The sequence below is a fragment of the Lissotriton vulgaris genome, unplaced genomic scaffold (assembly GCF_964263255.1).
Source record: "Lissotriton vulgaris unplaced genomic scaffold, aLisVul1.2 SCAFFOLD_532, whole genome shotgun sequence".
Classification (NCBI taxonomy): Eukaryota; Metazoa; Chordata; class Amphibia; order Caudata; family Salamandridae; genus Lissotriton; species Lissotriton vulgaris.
Window position 1 is genome coordinate 549,176 of NW_028245496.1, and position 23,032 is coordinate 572,207.

The following is a 23,032-nucleotide window of genomic DNA, read 5'->3' on the forward strand; positions in this document are numbered from 1 at the left end:
GCCTTGTTCCGGAATTAACTGGGAAGTTTCAGAATTAGGACATGCTTACTTACAGTCAAACTCATTTTCAGTGAAAAAGCATGTTTTATTCGTGAACATTCATGAGTAAGTAGGACCAATGACTTCTGTCAAACACAACTCCTCACAAATAAAGGTTTTTAGACAAGGTACTAAGTTTTATGTATTGTATAAATCAAATTAATTGTATTAATCACAGATTACAATAAGCCGTTTTTTCACGATCATCATAAATATAAGAAAGCAAAATACCAAAATATGTTACATGAGTCATAAATATAAGATAAGCATATAGTTAAGATTTACTAAACACAAGATCCTAACAGTTTATAGGCATGACTAAAAAATGTCAATAATTGTATAATAAAACGAAATATTTTTAGTATAAAACAATACGTAACAGCCGTAGGAGTACATCTTATTTTTGCATCTTTTAAAATCAGATGTAAGCATAGTTTCCATCAATACAAAAGATTTGGGCAATTGCACAGTGTATGCGTAAGCGTTTCCATTTTGTATCCACAGAGTCGGCATGCAGTTTTTCTTTTGTAAACTCGATTCCAAGTTCCCTCAGATTCATAAATAGGAATATAAAACAACCCAAACCTTAAAATATTTCAGTTTAAGCTGTCCTGCCAGATTGGACCTGATGTTATCTGGATCTAGAAAGGCAATTGTTTCTATAACTAGCTCCATGTGTTTGTGTTTTTTTCGCGTTACCAGGTCACTCTCCCTCTGTCTGCTGAATACAGCACTTCTCAAGATACTTTTACAAGCCACGATTAACTTCGCTAACAACTCCAAGTCAGGTCAATTGTGCATTTCAAAGACTTTATATGATGATGTAACATTAAGATCCATATCCATATATGAAGTTCTTTTAAGTTCCGAATAAATTAGGGATTTTAAGGTGGAGGCTTTCACCACCGCACAGTCACATAGACAATTCCGAAAGTTTTAAATGAAAATATGTGAACTGTTTTAATGTCAAAAATATTGATAATAGCAAAAATGTAGATCACTTGCTTCGATTTCACTTTAATTTTGTTGCGCTTAATTTTGACTTTTGCAGCTGAGAGTGTGTGTGGTAGATACTGTGACCAACTCTAACTAGAATTCCCCACTCATCTAAGAGGTATGAAACATGGTATAAACTCCACTACTGCTTTCAACATGGTCAGTGGACTGCTCGTTTATATTTAACATTTTGTAGGTTTGCTGCTTGTTTGGACATATCTCATGCACAGACAATTGGTAAAATTATTATTTATACTATTATTATTATTATACATTTATACATACAACAATGGTCATTTCAGAAGGCTAAGAAGGAGAAGGGAAGACTAAAACTCATAAAGCAATCAATTTGAGAAACGTGTGAGAGGAGTCATGCAACCGTGTGGCGGATTTCTTTGCGGATAAGGTGGAGAAGATTTACTCCACCTTCCCGGACTCTGCTCGAGTAGGCCACGGGACCGCGGGGCACGTTCTAGAGATAGAATGTATTGATAAATTCACTGTCCCCACCTCCCAGAGATCTTAACAAAAATCAGCATAAGTGTTAAGTCAGGTCTCCTAGAGACCCTGCCTCCCCCAAGGGGCTTAGAGGGAGTATTGAAACTCTTGAGCCGTGAATCAGACACCTCTTGGAGTTATCTTTTATGTCAGGAACGGTGCCAGTGAGATGGAAGGAAGCAGTGGTCCTTCCACTGCCTAAGAAACCGCACATTAGCCTAGACCAACTTGATAATTTGCGTCCATTTTCCTTACTTTGCCAAAGTTGCGGAGAAGGTTGTAAATACGAAACTTACAGTGCATATCGGGAAATATAATCTCCTTCACTCCACTCAGCCCGGTTTTCTGGCCCGTCATTCGACGGAATCGGCCCTGTTACTCTCTACTGAAACCATTAGGAAATATGTGGATGCGGGACAGACGGCGGCCTTAATTCTGCTTAAATTTAAGTGCCGCCTTTGACACTGTTGCCCACCATACTCTGTTGCAATGTCTGAGGAAAGGAGATGTGTCTGGCAGTGCTTTGAGCTGGATGGATTCTTTCCTGTCAAAGCACAGCTTTCAGGTGAGGCAGGGCTCCCATTATTCCAAATTCAAACTTGAACAGGGGGTGCCTAAGGGATCTATCCTGAGCCCGACCCTGTTCAATCTCTATGTCACTCCACTAGCTGAGATTGCAGAAAAATACGGAATTATGGTTGGTACTATGCCGATGACACTCAATTGGTTGTTTCCCTTAACCAGGCACAAGACACAGCAGCTTCCAACTTTGCGGCATGCATGCAAGAACTAGCAGGGTGGATGGCTAATAACTGCCTGAAACTGAATGGTGATAAGATCAAGGTGCTTGTGATAGGGAAAGCTCCGTCAGTGTGGTCATTGGCATGGTGGCCCCAGAGTCTGGGGCCCACCCCCACGCCCTGCGCTCAGGCGGAGAACCTGGGGGTATGGCTTGACACTAAGCTTTCCTTTGAGTACCATACCAGGCGGGTAGCAGGTGTCTGTTTTGGAGTCCTGCAAGGTCTTCGGAAAACCTTGGATGTGTTGTCCACTGCAGCCAGGAAGACCATGGTGCATGCCCTGGGGATCTTGCACCTTCATTATGGTAATTGTCTTTACCTGGGTGTTACTGCTAAATGCGTTTCCAAGACTCCAAGGTATTCAGAACACAGCAGCTTGGTTGGTTCTTATGCTCCAGAGGAGTGCCTTTTCTAAGAGGGCGCTGGTCTCGCTCCACTGGTTGCCGATTAGGGAGAGAGTCTTCTTCAAGGCACTGTGTGTCTGCCACCGTATCATTCAAAAGACGGGCCCCTCCTATTTGTTTGATCTACTCACTTCTACTCTCCAACCCGTCAACTCAGATCAAGCAGGACGGGTCAGGTGTGTGTTCCTGCCATTAAGAAAGCAAGGATGGGTTACCGTTCCTTTCGCTTTGTGGCTGCACAGCAATGGAACAAACTCCCCCTGAACCTCAGGTTGGAGGGTTCGGAAGTCAACTTTAAAAAAGAATCTGAAAACTTATCTTTTCCCCTCTGTTTAGTCCCTCTCGGTAGGATAGGTTTTAGTTGCCGAGGGCAGTTCGCATCGCAGCGTGGGGACACACTGGCCTAGTGTAACCTGCACTTTAAAAATGTGTTTATTATTATTATTAGAAGTGACAGTCATTTTTTATTCATCCACTGACACCTTCCTTAAGAGACATGGGTACAATAAGCTCAACCAGTGCATATTTATCGAGGTTTTTGAAAGTGATATGATTAAGTTCCACAGGACCTTCGTACAATAAGGTTATATGCTATGCTTAAATGCGACAAGCAAAACATGCAGTGATTTTTTTCGGGGTAAAACACAATTGCACCCCTTATTGTAACATCCTTTGAAAATTGATAATGCCCTTGATCAGTCTACGCCAGGGAGACTGTTTCACAAAATATACTGTGTGCATGTAAAAAGTAAATCTCTTGTAAATGAAAGATAACCGTAAACACAAAAGCAGTCTCGGGGTAGGGGGTGGGGCATTAAGGGGGAGGGAGAGAACATTTGACATTCAGAAAATGAGGAGCTAGGTGATGTGATGGTTGGTGCTAGAGAACAAAGACCCGAACGTCCTGAGGAATCAGGAGTCAGTATAAAAAGATCTCAATCAGGGGATGAGCGAGCAGGAAAATTAATAACAATTTGGATCCTCTAGACCCTGGTGAGAAAATACGCCAGACTATTAAAAAAAATGTCTCTACGAGAGTTGTAGCATGAAGCATTGCATGGACAATCATCAGTACCCTAGTAGTAATGGGAAGGAAAGATGTAAATATAGGTAACAATCTCCATTTCGGGTGGAACAAGATTGCATCTATTGTGTTACATCCAATAAGGATAGCTAAGAGATTACTGTTTATCAATCTGCAAAATTACTCCTGGTGCTCTGTTCTTATTTTATGTAAGTGAAACCCAGGACTGGTTCAGACCAGGCAAGGGATTTAGATTACCATTACAATGAATTGGCTAAAGAAACAACTTTTGATGGGCACTACATTGTATGGAATTAATGGGTACAAGGCAACCTCCTGATAATAACAAAGAACATACAACCCACTGCTTGACAACACTAAATAAAAACACATACTACTCAGCAAGATATCTTGAGTGCCAAAAAGGGGCCAAAAGATTGAGTATTACCATCACGTTACCATTTGCAACTATGCACACATCACCTAATAGGAACGTTGGTACAGGTTAAATATGCATGGTTTTATATATAGGAACATATGTAACAAAGAACCTGGCTACAAAGAAACGGGGTGCTGTCCACTAGACGCGCAAAGCCCATTAGGCTCCAAGGGCTTCAGCCCCTAAACCCCCGCGCCCCCCCTCCCCACCCCCCTCTTCCTCGTGTGTGTCAGCCCGGGCTGAGACAGCTTCCTGGGCACACACACAGCTGCACCAGAGTACTTCACAGGTCTTTAAAAGACCATTTACTTGTTAACGAACGAAGCAGGACATACCCTTGATGGGCTATTTACTAATGAAAAGAACTTAAACATCACGGAAATCATTCCATTGGGATGGACTGATCACCATGCAGTCGTATTCACTATTCCATCCTTCCCTTCGTCCCATAAGGAACATAATTTTCGACCTATTAAAACGTTTAGATCTTGGAAAAATATTGATTATAAACAACTCCATGATTTACTTTCTGCTTCCTTAACTAACCTGCCTCCAGTTCCTCATGAAGCAGCCACAGAATATACGAGTTGGCTTACTCAGACTCTAAACAAACTGGCACCTACCATAACTAGTTCAAAAAATCGGAATACCCCGTCGGCACCCTGGTACTCAGAAGAATTAAGAATGCAGAGACAACTATGTCGTAACAAAGAAAGACATTGGAGGAAAACCTACTCCAATCAAGATAAGGAACATTACAAGAGAGAAATGTCTATATACAAGTCCCTCATTCTTCGTGCCAAAACTTCCTATTACTCGTTGCAAATTGAGCAGGCCATGAATTCAAACAAAGAACTCTACAAAGTAGTAACTAAATTATCACATCTACCTCCACAAACTACTCCCAAACCTACCCAGGCATTCTGTAATAAATTTGCCTCATTTTTTTATGATAAGGTAAATAACATCTATGCCAAATTCTCACAAGATACTCAGTCAGACCCCTGTCCTAACCCCGCCCCCATCAATCATCCCACCTTTTCACAATTTCACAAAGTCAACCCTATTCAAGTCGTCGAAACCATGAAAAGCATCAAATCAGGATCAGCCAAGGACTCATGTCCAGTCTCCATTCTCCTTCCCACCTCAGATCTCATTGCACTCCAAATTACTAACATGTTCAATATCATGTTTAGCACTGGAGTCTACCCCGCAATCTGAAAGGATACGATTCTCAAACCCCTTCTCAAAAAATCCCATCTTGACCCAGAGGACACCAATAACTATCATCCAATAGCCAGTCTGCCATTTCCAGCAAAAGCAGTCGAAAAATTGATGAATTCCCAACTGTCACAATATATAGAACAATACTCTTTATTGGACGATAGTCAATTTGGCTTCCGTAAATTTCATAGTACTGAGACGTCACTCATCAAATCTACCGATGAGATTAGGAAAGCACTTGATCAGGGAGGAGCGGCGGTCCTCATTTTGCTGGATCTTACCGCGGCGTTTGACACGGTCGATCACAACATCTTGATCGACCGTGTCAATGCCATTGGCATCCAAGCCAAAGCTAAAGATCTCATAAGACCCTTCCTAACAGGCCGTACTCAGACAGTTCAGCTAGACACATTTTCATCAGAACAACTGACCTTACCCTGTGGTGTTCCTCAAGGCTCGTCTCTTAGTCCAACCCTATTTAATATCTACGTCACTGATCTGGCAAGGGTAATCAAGGACTCGGGGATGAGCCTAACATCCTATGCGGACGACACCCAGCTGGTTCTCACCATCAAAGAGAACGGAGACAAAATAGCTGCCAGTTTCCAACAGGGCATGCTAGCCATCAGTCATTGGATATCAGCTAACTGTCTTAAACTAAACTCCCACAAGACCGAGGTAATGATTTTTGGCAAACTCACTCCTTCATGGTCAGATGTATGGTGGCCTACTGATTTGGGTCCTCCCCATCCCCCTGTCACCAAGGTTAAAAACCTTGGTATAACATTAGATAATACACTCTCCTATTCAGCTCATGTCAATACTACGGTGTCATCTTCTTTCTTTAAACTGAAAACTATAAAAAAGATTCTTCCTTTTCTTCCCCCCAACTCTGGTAAAACCCTGGTCACCTCATTTGTTATGTCCTCAGTGGACTATTGTAACGGACTTTTAATGAATGCCCAAAAGAAGGTCATTAAGAGGTTACAATCTGTACAAAACGCCGCGGCCAGACTACTTTCCGGCACCCCCAAATTCAAGTCCATTGCCAACACTATAAAAGACTATCACTGGCTCACAGTCAACAAAAGGATAACATTCAAAGCACTCTGTATAGCCTATAAAGCCGCGCCGAAACAAGGCCCTCGCTTTCTCATTGATCCATTCACGTTTCATGTCCCCAATCGTTCACTTCGCTCCATGAATAACTTCACCATGACAGTCCCTCGCACCAGAACAGTTGCATGGGGAGATCGCAGCTTCCACATTGCAACCGCTAAACTTTGGAATTCTCTTGATCCAGAGACCAGGTCAGCTCCTACTCTTATCATTTTCAGAAGAAAAATTTAAACATGGCTCTTCGATCAATAAATCAATCCCTTTTCTTTCTTTCTGCCTCATTCATAGCGCCGAGACGCCCTTGGGCAATTGTTCGCGCTCAACAAATTCCATAAATAAATAAATAAATAAACGAGGCTTTGTTGTTGTTTTTTCACCCCTTCTTAGAGCCCCTGCATCTGCACTCTGCCGATTGCTGAAAGAATTAGCCCCCCGCCCCGAAATTTTTACTCGGTCCTACTCTCAACTGCCTCTTCCTGTCGACACACAAAGTTTCACTCTGTTCGCCCACTCAGTCCTCCATAATTCTTCGTCCCAGGACAGTTGAGCATTTTTTGTAAGTTGTATGCCATTCTTTATCACCCTGCTGAAGCGCTCAACAGCAGCATTTCCGGCAGGGTGATACACTGAGTTGGTTTTATGTACTATGCCACTTCTACACAAATACTCTTTAAAGATTTCTCTATTGAATTGGGGCCCATTGTCTGTAATAATGCATTTAGGTAAACCTTCTATGGTCCAGAAAACTCACCACAGCATTAGAATCAACTTTTGATACAACTTCTATTTCGGGGCATTTGGCAAAATTATCCAAACAAACAATTATGTGCCGGTGAACCATGCCTTCATAAATGGGACCCACTATATCGAAACTGATCCTTTATCATGGCATATGCGGAGACTTAGTGGGAATCCATGGCGGATTAAAGATTATAAAAAGTTAACTCTGAGTCACTGCACAACTCGCATTCTCTTACTTTCCTTTCTACCTCCACATCATTCCTGACCACCAATATAATTCTTTCACTCTGCTTTTCTTTTTCTTGATCCCCAAATGCCCCTCCTGACAAATGTCCAATACTGTGTCTCTGAGTGCACTTGGGACAAGTGTTCTTCCTTTTCACATTCAAAAAGAAAACCCCGGCACTCCCAATGTTTCACACTCAATTTAATATAGTAAACTGTCCATCAAGCAAAGAAACACAAAGATGAAAAGAGATTCCTCCTATTTCAGGAAACACCAAAGAGTTCAGTTAATCATTCATTAAATGATTTATTTTATAGTAACACAGAAATGCAATGACTGGCACATAATCATTTGTTGGTACATTCATACAGGTAATTTTTCTATGAGAAGCATGGTGATCCAGTCCTTGTTGTGAAGAACATCGAAAACAGCCAACGCGCGTTTTGTCACCACTGTGACTTTTTCAAGGCTTCAATATTGCTCGAACAGAGGCCGGGAATGCCAACGGCTCAACAATCACATTCACAGGGATTCTCTTGGATCAGCATTCAAAGTTCTATCGTATAAGCTTACTCCTTTCTTTCTTATTCGGTTTTTGAAGCAAGAGAATTGTCCTCCAGTAGAATTGTCAGTGCGTGTGATAGTTCAGCAGCAATAATTCATTGTCGAATTGTCATAAGATATGCAGTTATCTAGGGCACTTTGATACGACCCTTACTCATAGCTCCACGTATCCACAGCAACCGTCTCCTCCCGTCTCTTTTCTATTTCATACCACCTTACCATCCTCCTCAGACAGCTCGTATCTCAATTCCCAAAAGACACGTGTATCTTCTTCCATTTCACTCTTATTTGACCAGCTTCTCGTATCCACTTCCACACCCTTTGTAACGCTACAGCTTTCTGCAAAGCATCTTTTTTTTAAAAAAACCTTTATTTATAAAAGCACAGTACACAGCGTCTGCCTACAACCCCGCGGGGCCGGCCGCTATGACACATACGGAGGGATATAAGAAGAGATTAGAAGAGAGTACACCGTTAAAGCAGTCTCTTGAGCATACATTGTCATGTGGAACATAGCACCATACCTAATAGGATAAGAAAGGTTTAATTTTATGATTTTGTCGAGAAGAACAACAACACACAAACACATGGTATCATACTGGCAAGGGTCGTAGAAGGGGGGGGGGAAAGGGGGGATGTAACAGACAATTAGAGGAACGCAGCTGGTGAGGGGGGGCGAGCATGAAGGAGAAAAAAAAAAAAAACAAAAAAAAACAAAGGTAAACCGGAAAACAGGAAATGGAACGTCAATCGAGGGGAGAGGAGCCTCATAGTCAAGTGGAGGGGAGCAAATATCTCCGCGGTACGAATTCCACTGAGCCCAGACCCTGGACCACTTCCTGGGACGCCCACGTGCCTCGTATACCGTTTTTTCTCAAAACATGCACCAGTCCATGTTCTCCTTCCAGGCACTGAGCGATGGTGGTCTAGGGGAGCCCCAGAGCTGAGCTATATCTCTCTTCGCGACCATATTGCCCAAGGTGACCCAGAGCGTCTGAGCAGCATTGCAATCCGAAGGCTCCCACACATTAAGCAGGCAACGTCGTGCTTCGGGAAGGAGGGGGATTCCGGTAACACGACCCATAACATCATGTACTCTAGACCAAAAGGCCGAAACCATCGGGCATTCCCACAAAACATGAAGGAAGGTACCATCCATACCGCACCCACGCCTGCACCGTCCATCCGAAACTAAACCCATTCGTACCAGACGCGTTCCAGTCACATACACACGGTGGAGGATCTTCAGCTGGACAAAACGAAGCCGAGCCGGAATAGCCACCTCCTTAGGGGAGGACACAGCGGACTGCCAGTCCTCATCGTCGAGTTCGAGCCCGTCAGCCGTCCAAGAAGCACGAAGTTTCTCCAGTTGGTCAGCCCTATTGTTAATGAGCTTTTTATATATCAAGGAGATCGTGCTATCGGGGAGATGTCCGTCCAAGACACGGTCCTCCAAGGGGGAGGACTGCGGAATATCAGTACCAGGGGGAAAGACGGAGGACAAGGCATGTCGGATCTGCATATACCGAAAGTGCTCCCTGTCATCGAGCCGGTATTCCAGTTTCAAAAGAGCGAAGGATTTCACCGCGCCCCGTGCCCACAGATCCTCCACCTTACTAATCCCAATCATGTCCCACTTATCAAACCCTTTCGTCTTCCACAGGTTGCCCAGCCGATCCGAGTCATACAGTGGCGTCATACGCGTCAGCTTACCGCCCCAGCCCGTGGCCACAGTAGCATCCTTCCAGGCCCGCACCGCACACTTAGTAGGACCTGTAAGGAGACGGATGGGTGATTTTGAATACAAAGCCCTATTAAAGTTGCCACCGGGCAATAACATTTTATCCAAAGCAAAGGCGGGAGCAGGGTCCGAAGAGTACGTCGCATGATTGATAGCGCTCAGATATGAGGCCCAGTAATAGCGTCTAATATCCGGCAAAGCAATACCCCCATCGTACCAGGAGAGGGTGAGCTTGGACAATGCAATACGGGCGCGACCGTCCCAAATTAGTTGTCGCTGCAGACTCTCGACCTCGCGAAAGTAGCGAGCAGGGACAGGGTCGAAAAAATTCTGCAGGGCGTAGAGAAAGCGGGGGAGCGACATCATTTTGAAGAGCGCCGCTCGACCCAATGGGGATAGGGGCAATTCACGCCACCTTCTCACATCCTGCTTGAGTCGGCGGAGCGGAGCATACAGGTTCCGCTCATAGCGGACTGAAGAGACCGTGGAGACATAAATCCCCAAATATTTGAAGCCGTCCGTCGACACCAAGATGGGGAACCTGCGAGGCAGAGGTGGTAGAGTCCCGGCTATAGCGTAGACACAGGACTTGGTCCAATTGATAACTAACCCGGAGTTCTTACCGAAGGATGTAAGAACGTCGAAGAGGACATTAAGAGACTTTTGAGGGGAAGTGAGATAAAGGAGGATATCATCGGCATACAATGAGACGCGATCCTCGAGATCTGGCGTCCACCGAATCCCCTTAATCGAGGGTTCCCATCGAAGCCACGCCGCAAGGGGTTCAAGCGCCAGCGCGAATAGGAGCGGGGAAAGCGGACAGCCCTGACGATTGCCACGGCCTAATGGGAGGGGGTCAGAGCATCTACCATTTACCACAACTTGAGCAAGTGGTTGTTCGTAGAGGAGCCTGACCCACGCGATAAAGTTAGGGCCAAAGCCAAACTTAGAGAGGGCCGCCCAGAGATAGGGCCATTCGATGGTGTCGAAGGCCACAGTGGCGTCCAGGGAAGCCACCACTGCCGGCTCCGTGAGAGTTGCAGCCCTCGCGAGAACACCATGAAGCCTACGCAGGTTAAGGGCCGTGTTCCTGTGCGGGATGAAACCGGATTGATCCGGATGGATCAAGTCGCAAATCACCTTCAGCAACCGATTGGCCAGAACCTTGGTCAGGATTTTGGGTTCCGCGTTTAGCAGAGAAATGGGACGGTAGGAGGTGCAGTGGTCACGAGGCTTGCCATCTTTATAAATGACCACTATGGTAGCTTGGCGCTGCTCAAGTGGGAGGCTACCAGCCTCAAACGCATCGAGAAACATGTTGCGCAGATGAGCGGCCATCTTGTCCGGACAGAGTTTGTAGAGTTCAATGGGCAATGGGCCCGTTCGGGCCCATTGCTTTACCCGAGCGTAACGATCGGATGGCGAGGGCAATCTCATCTACGGTAAAGGGAGCCTCCAAAGCAAGGCCATCTTCTTCCGAGACAGTAGGGAGAGCTATATCACGCAATAACAGCCTGGAATCAGCCTCATCACGATCACTCACCGGGGTATAAACCTTCCGGAAGTGGTCCACAAAACAATCAACAATCTCGCCAGGGTCGGAGACAGTCACACCAGATTCGCGAACAATAACAGGCACAACACGACTCGCTCGTTCAGCCTTATCCAGCCATGCCAGGAGTTTGCTAGCTTTGTCACCCACATCATAAAGCCGGTCCAATTGATTCGCTCGCATCAACTTAGCAGCATCAGTAACACAAGCCTTGTAGTCAGCCTGCTTCAGTTCCAGCGTGTGCAACAGCGCAGGCGTGTCGTCCCCACCCAGCTCACTTTCAAGCGCAGTGATCTCAGTCTCTAGGGCCTGAACAGCCTCCCTCTTGGTCCTTCGCTCAGCAGCAATGAGAGATAATGCGGAGCCCCTGATAACCGTTTTAAAGGCTTCCCACAGAACAGTAGGGGAGGTGACAGAGCCCACATTTTCGTCAAAATAACAGTCAATCGCCTTCACCATATCTGAGCGGAGCCGGGGGTTTCGGAGGTGCCAGGGAGGGACAGGGGGAATCCGGTTACCAAGCAAACCACCCACAGAAACCCTAATCATCAAGGGGGAATGGTCCGAGATACCCCGGGGAAGATGGCGAACCTCCCGGACAGTGGACAGAGTGGAAGCCAGCATAAAAAAATCATCGATACGAGATAGGCTGCCATGCGCACCAGAGTGGAAGGTATACTGTATAAGGGACGGGTGTAGTGAACGCCAGACATCTACCAGACCAAAGGTATCAGCCATCTCATTGAGCCACATCTGGGAAGGCGGCAGAACTCTAGAGGGCAGCCGATCACATTCGCCAGACATAACAGAATTGAAGTCCCCACCCATGATCAACAGTCCATCTGGGAGACCAAGAAGGGTCTTGCCAAGGTCGGCGTAGGTGGTAGCTTGCAGCCCCGGGGGAATATATACAACCACTAACACAATTGGTTTACCCTCCCACCTCCCGGAGACAGCAGCATACCGCCCCCGATCGTCCAATGTAACATCGTCAATCGCAAGGGCTAGGGAGGATTTCACCATGATACCCACTCCCCGGGACCCAGAGGTGAAACCAGCGTGAGCTACCAACCGGTAGCCCTGACGGTCAAGAGCCTTACAGGCATTACCGATCAAGTGGGTCTCCTGAAGGAACACAACATCAGGGGCATGGCGTCTCAAAAACTGTAAAACAATGCCACGTTTGATTCTGTCACCCAAACCGTTGACGTTCCAAGAAAGAACCTGCATCTCACCCCCCCCCCCCCCCATCACAGCAAAGGCAATCTGCCCCGACCCCCCCCACAACCCCAATTTCGGAATATTTGCAATCAGTGAAATACCATGAAAAAGAGAACAGAACAAACAGAACGAAACACAACCAAGACCCCAAGAACCATCCCCCAACCAAGAACCCGTTACAACACCCCCCACCCTGCACCCCTGCTGACTAAAAAGCCACCCCAAACTGCAGTGTGCCTGTCGCCCCATCTGATCTACACAAAGAACCCCCCGAGGAGGAAGGGAGAAATCACCCGCACCCGCACCGCCCCAGGCATAAACATAGAGCACACAGTGAATTTACTCAGTAGAGTCCATAGTCTCAGGTCGGACCTTCGGGGGCCCACGTTACTCCTGGGCCGTTGCGCCACCTTCCGCACCACCAGGGCCTCCACTCTCAGTATCATCCGTCGGCAACGAGTCCAACCAGTCATTAGCACGGTCCGGCTGATCAAAGAAATAAGCTCGTTCTCTGAACTCTATTCGCAGGCGAGCTGGAAACAACATGGCGTACTTCAGTCCCCGGTCCCTTAGGCGACGCTTCACTCCAAGGAACCCAGACCGCTGTCGTTGCACTTGGGGAGTGAAGTCAGGATAGATGGAGATAGAGTTATTGTCGTATTTCAACGGGCCGTGTTTACGAGCCGCCTGTAGGATAGCGTCTCTGTCCCGATAATGAAACAGCCTCGCGATGATAGGCCTCGGTGGGCCACCTGGCTTCACTTGACCTCCTGGGAAACGATAGGCACGCTCTACGGCAAAGAACTTGCTGAGTCCAACCGGAGCGAGTTTAGCGACAATAAGTTCCTCGACCAGTAAATCGATCGAGGCAGCACCATCACTTTCCGGCACTCCAACCAGGCGTATGTTGTTCCGCCTGGCCCTATTGTCGTAGTCTTCCATGCGTCTGAGCAGTAGGTCGTGTGAGGAGCGCAGGTTCCCAATCTCGGATTGTGCCCCCGCCATGTCGGTCACCAAACTCGACGCCTTCAAATCCAGTGCCTTCACCCTCTCGTTCGTCTTGGCCAGGTCGGCTCGAATAAGAGTAACATCCACAGCCACCGTGTCTATCTTGGACACGATGGCTTTGTATTGCTGACTCATATCGGCCTTAAGACCAGAGATGGCGGCCAAAAGGTCTTGGAGTGACACTTCAGAAAAAGACGACATGTCCGTTCGAGGGCCTTCAGAGCCAACACTAGTAACACCAGGGGAGCCTCTCGGATGGGTATAGCGCTCGATCATATTAGACTGGATCGACCCACCCCGAGTCACAGCCTTCCTGCGTTTCTCCGCCGCGGGTTTTGTCGCCATGTTGCATTCAGCTGCAGCCGAAGACACCCAGGTGCAGCGGGACGATGATAAGTCCAAAAACTCTGAGGTGTAGTGTTAAGAGAGAATGCCACGGGCCTCCTTGCAGCCCAAGGAAGGAGAGCGTGCACTGTGAGAGTGGCAGGCGAAGACAAAGTAGGAGGAGACAGAGACGATGAGGCCGGAAACCGAAAGTGAAAGTGGCACACCACCGGTGGGCCAGATGCCAGGCAGCCGTTGTTGTTGCATTACAGCTCGGCCATAACAGGCAGGCGAGACCCCGGTTGCGTCGGTGGATAGGCCGAAAAGTTGAGGACGATAGAAAAATGGTCCCCAAGGTCCGATTTCGACCAAAAAAGGATCGACAGCATCAGTAAGAGCAGTACTCCAAAAGCCTGTCGAAGTAATCAGGATATGTGCAGGATAAATCAGGAAGGGCGGCGCGGGTCTCGGGAGCTCTCTGCTCACGCGACCATCTTGGATGCCCGCGTAGCTCCTCCTCGCAAAGCATCTTTTGATTCCTTTTTCCAAGACATCATTACATTCATCTATAATATCAGCCACACAGCATTCCTCAACATCTTCGGCTTCCACACACTTTCCACATGTGATCTTATCAGAATTGGGTTAACAGGCTAAGAAAAGTCCGCAATTTTGTTCTTAACCCCAGGCACATAACTTACATAATAATTGCAGTTGAACAATCTTATGGACATGCAAACTAGGCAAGGAGATACACTGAACAAACCTTTCCTCTGTCTTGAAATGCTTGAACCACAATATCTTGATTTGACATCCAGTGTAAATATGTTCACCCTATTAGACTTGACCTAGTAACGGCCAGTGCAAGGGTTCCTGTGCTATGGTCGCTTATCGCCAAAATTGTAACAAATGTTCAACACGTAGTTGTGCAAATTCGATTTATTGAAGATTTCAGCCCTTTTAAGAGGCAGGACACTTACTAAGATACAACAAGCCCTAGCACAGAAGGGAGGGAGGCACCCCGGTATACATCCTCCAACCGCTCCGGTCCTACTCTCGCTACCTCCTCCTGTATTCGAGTTCCATCATGGTCATTGCATTCCAATGAAAAAACACATTCCAGTAACCCTTACATCATGACATTCAATACCAACAAGGTGACCAAAACCGGCTGCCATGAGCGTCTAGAAGATTTGGTGATCCAATTAGTGTTTTCAGCAGTTCCCAGTAGCTTGATCAAGCAATTTGGCAGAGTAAACATAACTGGTGTCGAACCAAGTTTTCCAACTCTCATGTCTGCCTGAAGTCAATGAAAGACTCACTGATAGTGGTATACAAGCCAGAAGGTCCTATGCGCGAGTTACGTATGCTTCTACTTGTGGTTGAATTTTGAGGGAAGGTGAGGTTTTGTCTCGAGGTCATGCAACATTAGTATTATGTGCTAATTGGAGGGTTTATGTGTGCTTATGAAAACATGCAAACATACAGTGCATTTTAACAGTCTAGCCTGGAGAGCTGATCAAAACCTTGGTGGTCCCTAAAGCCCCAGGTGTCACAATCAAACCATCTTATGCAAGGACTCAACAGTAAATTAGGAAAACAGGTAGACTGCAACCCTAACACAAACCTACTGAGCAATCCTGTCCAGGCAGTGTTTTCAGGTTACTTTAAGCCATTCTAGAAGAGTTCCACGACACAGTGGCAATTCAACAATCTTTCATTTATGAATAACACACTCAAAGGCGTTATGTTATGCTATGTGCTTTTGTAAAGCACACTTTCACCCATGAGAGTACCCTGACGCTAAATTGATTGTGTTTGTCTAGCCCTGCCTATGGTAGTTAGGCTAATTGATAAAGCCAGGTCTTCAGCTTCTTGCACAATTCAAGAAGTAGGGAGAAGGCTCTGAAGCAGAGTGGGAAGCGATTCCATGCTTTAGGAGTAATGTAAGAGAACACCTGTCCTACTGATCTGGTTCTGTGCATGCATGGAATGTGTGAGAGTAGGGGTCCTGTGAAATGGAAGTGTCTTGGTGGTTGTTGGAAGGAGATGCGACTGGGGCCTGAGTTGTGTAGTGCCTTCAACGTATGTGTGAGGAGTTTGAATTGAGCGTCTTTGTGTATCAGGAGCCAGGGGAGTAATATTAACTAACAACAAGAACGGTAGTTAAGAATAACCTCTTACATAATGCATAACACAAGCTGAATTGTCACAACAATAAACAGAAAATTGCAATGCCAGCATTCTCATAAAACATTCAGCAGCATGCAGCAGTCACAATGGCCTGTACCACACTAAAATACTAACGACATGTCACCACATTTCATTAGTCTTATGATGAGTCGCCAAGAAATCTATACAGATTACATGACTACGGTATTTCTTCAAATAATTTCTATCACTGTAACAAAAGAGGCAGTATTTTCCAAATTACAGTAGAAGCGACTGACATAACTTCAGCACTGGAGATGTTTTGTTTTACTCAATATGAGAGGTGGTCTTCTTCTCATGACTGGTACAGGTTTCTCGCCAAATTAAAATTGTATCACATGTGGTTAGAGAGCAGTTGGACTTTCTGGTTCTCAAAAGCATGGGACAGCTTTCAGTTTTTTTTTTTTAGATTCAGGAGCTATTGTCGGGACGGTAACTCCTCTTCACATTTTTATGGAGTTATACTGTCCTACCGTGTGTCTTGTTCCTGTACACTCTCCATGTTTTTATAATTTTTAGGTTGAAGCCTACCTAAAGACATCGAGGAGACATTTGAAAGCTTCCTTGGGAATGCATTCTGCCCACTGCTTACTATTGGCTTTGAGTGGCTTTATTGATTTTAGGATGTCCAGCTTGAGTTAGTCCTCCTGTGGACATAGCCTATTTACTGTATTCTTCCACGAGTGCTCATTTTCTGAAAACAGGCCTTTAAATCTGGTTTTTATCAGGTCACATTTTCTGTCTTTTCAATGAGAGGTCAAATGTCAGGCTCTGTCATCCGAGGGAGCTTGGTGTTTACTTTTCTTTCTCTGACTTCAAAGTGAGATAATTTATGTGACAATCTTGCTCTGAAAGAAAATACTTCTTGCTAGCACACAAAGTTTCAATATCTGCAAATTACCTGTGCATATATTTCAGAATATATCAGAATTAGAAAAGAATATATGAAGCACATTTTTTAAAAATGCTAGTGTGTTGAAAACAAATATTTTAATACAATCAAAACTAACCAATACACTTGGTGATGGCATTTCTACACATTATCGATTGTGCACTGTATAGTTTTATCAGTAAAAAGGTAAGTCTGTGCAAATGTAATGGTCGTTTCAACTGAAAATGTGTTGTCTGTAATGGCAGCGTGCTATCAAGCCATGCTTACTCCACACTATGCCACTCCACTCCACTCTACGCCAAACCACTCCATTCTACGCCACTCCACACTACTCAAATTTACTCAAAGTCACACTATTCCACTCTACTCCACTCACAAGGTTGCCTGGAAGGAGACTATAATCATTTATAAGAAACATATTGCCACCACTAAAGCTGAATATTTTGCAGATGCAATCCTGAAGGCACCTAATAGCACTAAGACTCTGTTTAAAATCATGACAGATATCATCAGCTCTGCCTGCACAGGAAATAAGATCTATCCCACGCAGAAATTGTGTGATAATTTGACCCTTCTTAGGCAGGTCGCTCCCCACGCCACACAGCACCGCCTGTGTGTCCTGCCTTTAGCCCCAGCTGCTGAGGAGAGTTCGAGGCACTCCTCCACCCGCATGCTGCCACCTGCGCCTCATCCCTGGTGGCCAGTGGTAGGCCGTAGGTAGGTTCTGCATTTGTCCTGCTGTAATTGTCTTGCTTCCTATTTGTTTTACACTGTAAATTGCCTTATTTGTTAGCGTTTCGTCCTCCTTGTTCCCCGTTCTTTTTCTGTGCCCGTGCCCCTTGTGCCTTGCCTCAGTCTCCTCTGTAACTGTTTCTGTTTTGCCTCATTTGTTTAGTGTTTCTTCCCCCGTTTTTATTCTGTGCCCTGTGCCTCTTGACTTCTGTTTTCTTCGCCGTTCCTGCACCCGTTCACCTGCCACTGCGTCCCCTGCTGTCCTGCCCCCTCCGCTCGCCCATTCGTCCACTCCCTTCTCCCAGCTGCCTCCTCCCTCCCACCTCCCCTTCTTATGGGAGTCGCTGGGCTGCCGTGCAACGGATGCATGCAGCGGGCACGCCTCTAGTGCGCCGAAGGCAAGCCCGTCTGCACCCGTCCGGGCCTGGACCGCACCCAGCGCCAGAACCCCTGGCCCCCGCAAAACGTCACGACGCCCGTCTCCGCTATGATGTCACTACCCTACACGCACTCAACACAGGACGCCCACACATCTGCTTCCTAGCTGCCCCGAAGCGTATCCAAGGACCCTTCTCCTGCCGGAACTCCAGCTTCACCAGCATCCGACCCGCCAACCCAACCACCAGGAAAGAACCCAGCTACCTCTGACGCATTCTTCTCAACACCCACTCCACCCGCAAACATGCCGTTGAACTCTGGGACCTTCTCGACTCAACCTCCCTAGATATCGCCTTCCTGACGGAGACCTGGCTGAACCCCCCCTCGGCACTAGACATCTCCATAGCCATCCCGGACCGCTACAAGATCTCTTGCAAGGATCGCACCAACGGAGTGGGAATCGCCATCGTCCACAGACACACTGTCAGAGTCTCAACCAACACCGACGACACCCTCCGCACCGGCGAACACCTGCACTTCCAGATGCACACCCATCCCAACACCACCCTCAGAGGAACCCTCGTCTACAGACCCCCCTGGACAACAACCACAATTCACCGACTCCATCGCCGACTTAGTAAAAACACACGCCCTCGCCTCCACGGACTACATCCTCCACGGGGACCTGAACTTCCACCTCGAGAACAACAACGATACCAACTCCACTACCCTGATCACCAACCTCGGACTCAGACAACTCGTCACAACACCCACCCACTCTGCCGGCCACACGCTTGACTCCATCTCCTCCGCAAGCTCCCACATCTCCTTCAACCACACCACCGAACTCCACTGGAGCGACCATTGCTGCATCCATTTCACCTTTTGGAAAGCCACCACGCACCACCGCACCCAACAGACCCACCACCGCTGCTGGAGCAAAGTCACCGAAGACCAGCTAACCACCACCCTCGTCCGGAGCCCACCCGTCGACTCCACCGACCCTGACACCGCCGCCTGCAACCTCAGAGAGCGGATCGATGACTGCGCCAACACTGTCGCCCCGATCAAGAAACCCTCCAACAGTCACACCAGCAAGAAAGACAGCTGTTTCACCGAAGACCTCCAGGCCTCCAAGTAAACCTGCCGAAAGCTAGAGAAGAAATGGCACCGTGAACGAAAACCAGACAGCCACGCAGCCCACAAGAACGCCAACCGCAGACACCATCCCCTCATCAGATGCGCCAAAAAGGCCTCCTTCAAAGACAGCCTAGACAACAACGCACACAACAGCAAAGAGCTCTTCAACATCGTGAAGGAACTCTCCAACCCCAGCTCCAACATCAACACCCCACCTTCGCAAGACCTGTGCGACTCTCTTGCCACCTTCTTCCATCACAAGATCCACAACAGCTTCAACGCCACGACCGCCCGACAACCACTGAGACCTCCGCCCCCACAACCGCAATCAGCACCGACCGCCTGCTCTCCTGGACCAATATAAACGACGATGGCACCATCAAAACCATGAACACAATCCACTCCTGATCTCCGTCAGACCCATGCCCACGCCACTCATATATTTTCAACTAATCTTGAGAAGCAGAAATGTCTGAAATAACATACCATGTATCGTTTTCCTTCAGACAGCGCAGGAGGAGGTCAGTTGTAAAGGTAGTCTTGCAAATGCAAACATTTACAAGGCTACATTTACATAACAATACCAGGACCTCCAGCCTGTACCTCCAACCTCCTTCCCACTGGTTTTCCCTCTGCTGGGAGAACCTGACCACCTCCTGTGATGCCTGACACAAAAAGATAAATTATGTGAGTTGTTTATAACTTTGGAGGCACCAGGCACACGTTTCAATTCTGCTTTTCAGTATAGAGTTGACATTTGTCCCAAAAACAGGGACGTGTATTTAAAATTAGAAAGAGCGTCAGGATGCAAGGTCAGTCTGAGGAAATCTGGGACCCACAGGTCTAATGCCCCTCAGGGTGAAAAGATTTGCCAGTCTCCCTTAGCTGGGATCTTTTACTTCCATACGCATGGGCCATAGGTGAAAGGTGTGTAACTGCTGTTTATGAGGAGGTTGAGAGGAAAGCCTGTGTGCTCGCATGGGAGAGTTCACAGTGGTATGAATGTTGTAATATTTGCCTCAAATGGTGTGCTTGGGGTCTTCTTTTGTAGTTTTCTGTAGAACTTCTGTTACAGCATTGTCCACTCCTCCCCTTTTCCTAACTGATCTGTATCCTTCTGAAATGTTGCCTGCTTTCTGGGATGCAACATATATTCTAACTGAACCAAGTGGAACCTACCCTGAGGCTGTATTATGATGGTTTTATGGCTCAGCACAGGCCAAGCGCCTGTTGTATGCATCTGCAAGGCATAATGTGAATTTATTTAACATGATATTTCTCGAGTTAGTGCTATATTTTCAGATAGTGTAGCATGGACACAATGAGGAAGGTTGCCTCTTTCTGTTTCTGAGCTGTGCCGTTTAAAAATAAAGCCAGAAATGAGGGAAATACTGGGTTAAAGGAGTTCACTACATACCCTGCAGGTGCATAAACAGGTGCTCGGCTCTGCACTGTATCAGTAGAGATCATCGTGATACAGCCTCAGGAGAGGTTTCAGTTGTCCAGGGCACTGGCATGAGCAGCTCATGCAAGTATTTGATTGGAGAAGATGGCTGCCAACTGACTAGCTGCGGTCATAAATGCCTGTAAGAGGGTCACTCATCAACCAAGTACAGTTGAGAAGGACTGTGACCCACAGCTACAATCGGCCTGATTACTATCTTCCTGAAATACTGGGCAAGTCTGGACAAAGAATCGAGACGGAGGAGGTGCTGAACAACTCTGAGGAGAGAACCCTGCTTGCTGTGGAAAGGTAAGCTGGACTGCGCCTTAAATAGAGGAGCTTGACACATAGAGCTGCCTGTGAGGACAAAGGGGAGCCATTATGGGGCCCTCACCCTTTCGGGACAGGAGATTGCCCACCTGTTGTGCTGCAACTTGATCTGTTTACAAAACCCAGGGCCAAGTGGAAGAATTGTCATATGCAACAACTCTTGCTAAACCTGCTCTAGCCCCCTGACCTCAACCCAACCTGGGAGACGTGAATGCTCCTTACAGTTGTATCCTGGATCCCCGAGGATCACTGTGGCTCCCAAACATGGTCTGGGGCTTTCAGAGGGGTAATTGGAGGAGGCTGCCATGATTCTGGAATTACTGTCAGTTTGTCAGTTTACCAGTTTCGAAGATGTTTGCATTTGAGCCCTGGTCTGTGCTTTCTAGCTTTGTTTTAGCTTGAGAGGTTGCTGTAATCCTTAACTCAACCTATGGGCATTGTAAAACTCCTACTTCGACAGGCTGTAATAGTTCTTTTAAATATCTTGAGCACTCCGAAGGAATCTGGTGTTTATAGGTACCAGAACCTTCTGTCGTACATGTTGTAGCCTGTTGGCTACTTGACTCCCAATGTCTGTGCCCAGACACCAGGCACTGGACTTCACTCCATCACCCCTTAGTGAACATTACAGTTTAGCAGATTTTAGTGGCTTCTTCAGGTCGTTTTGGGCAGCACATATTGAAGCAGTGCAAACAAAAATGCATTCAGCCTTTGAAGGGAATCCTTGCCTTTTATGTCAGGCTGGGCTGTTTCTATTTGAACAGGACCAAGGCTGGTTTGCATATCTGGTCTCTGTCTACAGTAGCATAATGGCCAACAAAAAAAGATGGATTTGCATGTGGTCCAGGGTAAATAACAGCTGGAATTAATTCAAGCATCAGTTTTTTTCTTTTCCTCAAAAAGTATAATGGGTACGTCCAAACGCCGGTCTCATGCTCAACCACCCATTGGGCTGCTTGAGTTTCCATATGAAGGGGATCTGCCCTCGCCTTTCGTGCTGAACTGTTCTTACAAGAGCAGGATAAAGGGTGATTTGCGTATGGAATGGATTCATGTCAGAGAGAACACCCACATATGGATGGTATGTTAGGGTGTGTGCATGGGAATGTGTGCTTGGCTGTCAATGGTTTTTGTCAATCTTTGTGATTGTGTGACCGTGCAGAGTAATGATAATATGTGATTACCAAGGATGTGTTTGCCAGTGAGGGAGTCGATCTCTCCGTAGATAATAATTTGTTGCTCCTAAGCTAAATACATATTCTTAACCCTTTCGATGCTGATGACAAGCTCAGCTAGTCATCACCCACGGGTGTCGTGTGCTGATGACGAGCTGAGCTCGTCATGACACCAGCAAAATGGCAATTCCCAGCACAGGAGGGGGAAAACGCCTAGCAGCCAAGGTGTTAAACAGCACCCACTCGTACCTCTCCAGGGAACATACAGGTTCCAACCAAGATTTCTCAAGTTACACCAGCCGCATTTAGGGTCGGAAATTCGAAATTCTGCAAATCAAGATTTGGGAATTGCAAGCCTAAATTCACGTTATTAGATTGAGCTTACCAAACAGTGCAGGTTGCAAATGACATATTATGGGTTTACCAAGAACATACAGGGGCTTCAGCCAACCCATTATTACCACTAGTTCGCTTTACTGTCACTTTTATTTGTTTGCCTTCTATTGGATAACTTACCTTGTTTCAGCCTATCCATCTTGTGTCTGTCCCTCCTATGTAGCACTGCCTCTTTACTATTGGTTTGCGGGCTTCTATGCCTCATCTGCTCGCTTTTTTTGGTAACTACTTTTTTCTTTATGTTTAAGCACTCCATGAGACTGCATGCGTCTGCCAGTTTTCTCCATCATGTGCTCCTCCCACCCCCAAGTTGCACTTCTCTCCCCCCACTACCGTCATGTTGCTCTCTCTTGCTCTCCCTATGCTCCATGTTGCTTTCTTTCACCCCTATTCTTTCCTTCATGTTGTTTCTTC

The 23,032-nt window shown here is 46.7% G+C and overlaps 1 protein-coding gene across 1 annotated transcript in view; it reads right to left on the reverse strand.

Annotated features, from left to right (window-relative positions):
* LOC147666400 (ubiquitin carboxyl-terminal hydrolase 46) overlaps window positions 1–23,032 on the reverse strand; it is a 186,355-nt gene that overhangs the window by 30,379 nt on the left and 132,944 nt on the right. The gene's annotated exons all lie outside the window — the stretch shown is intronic.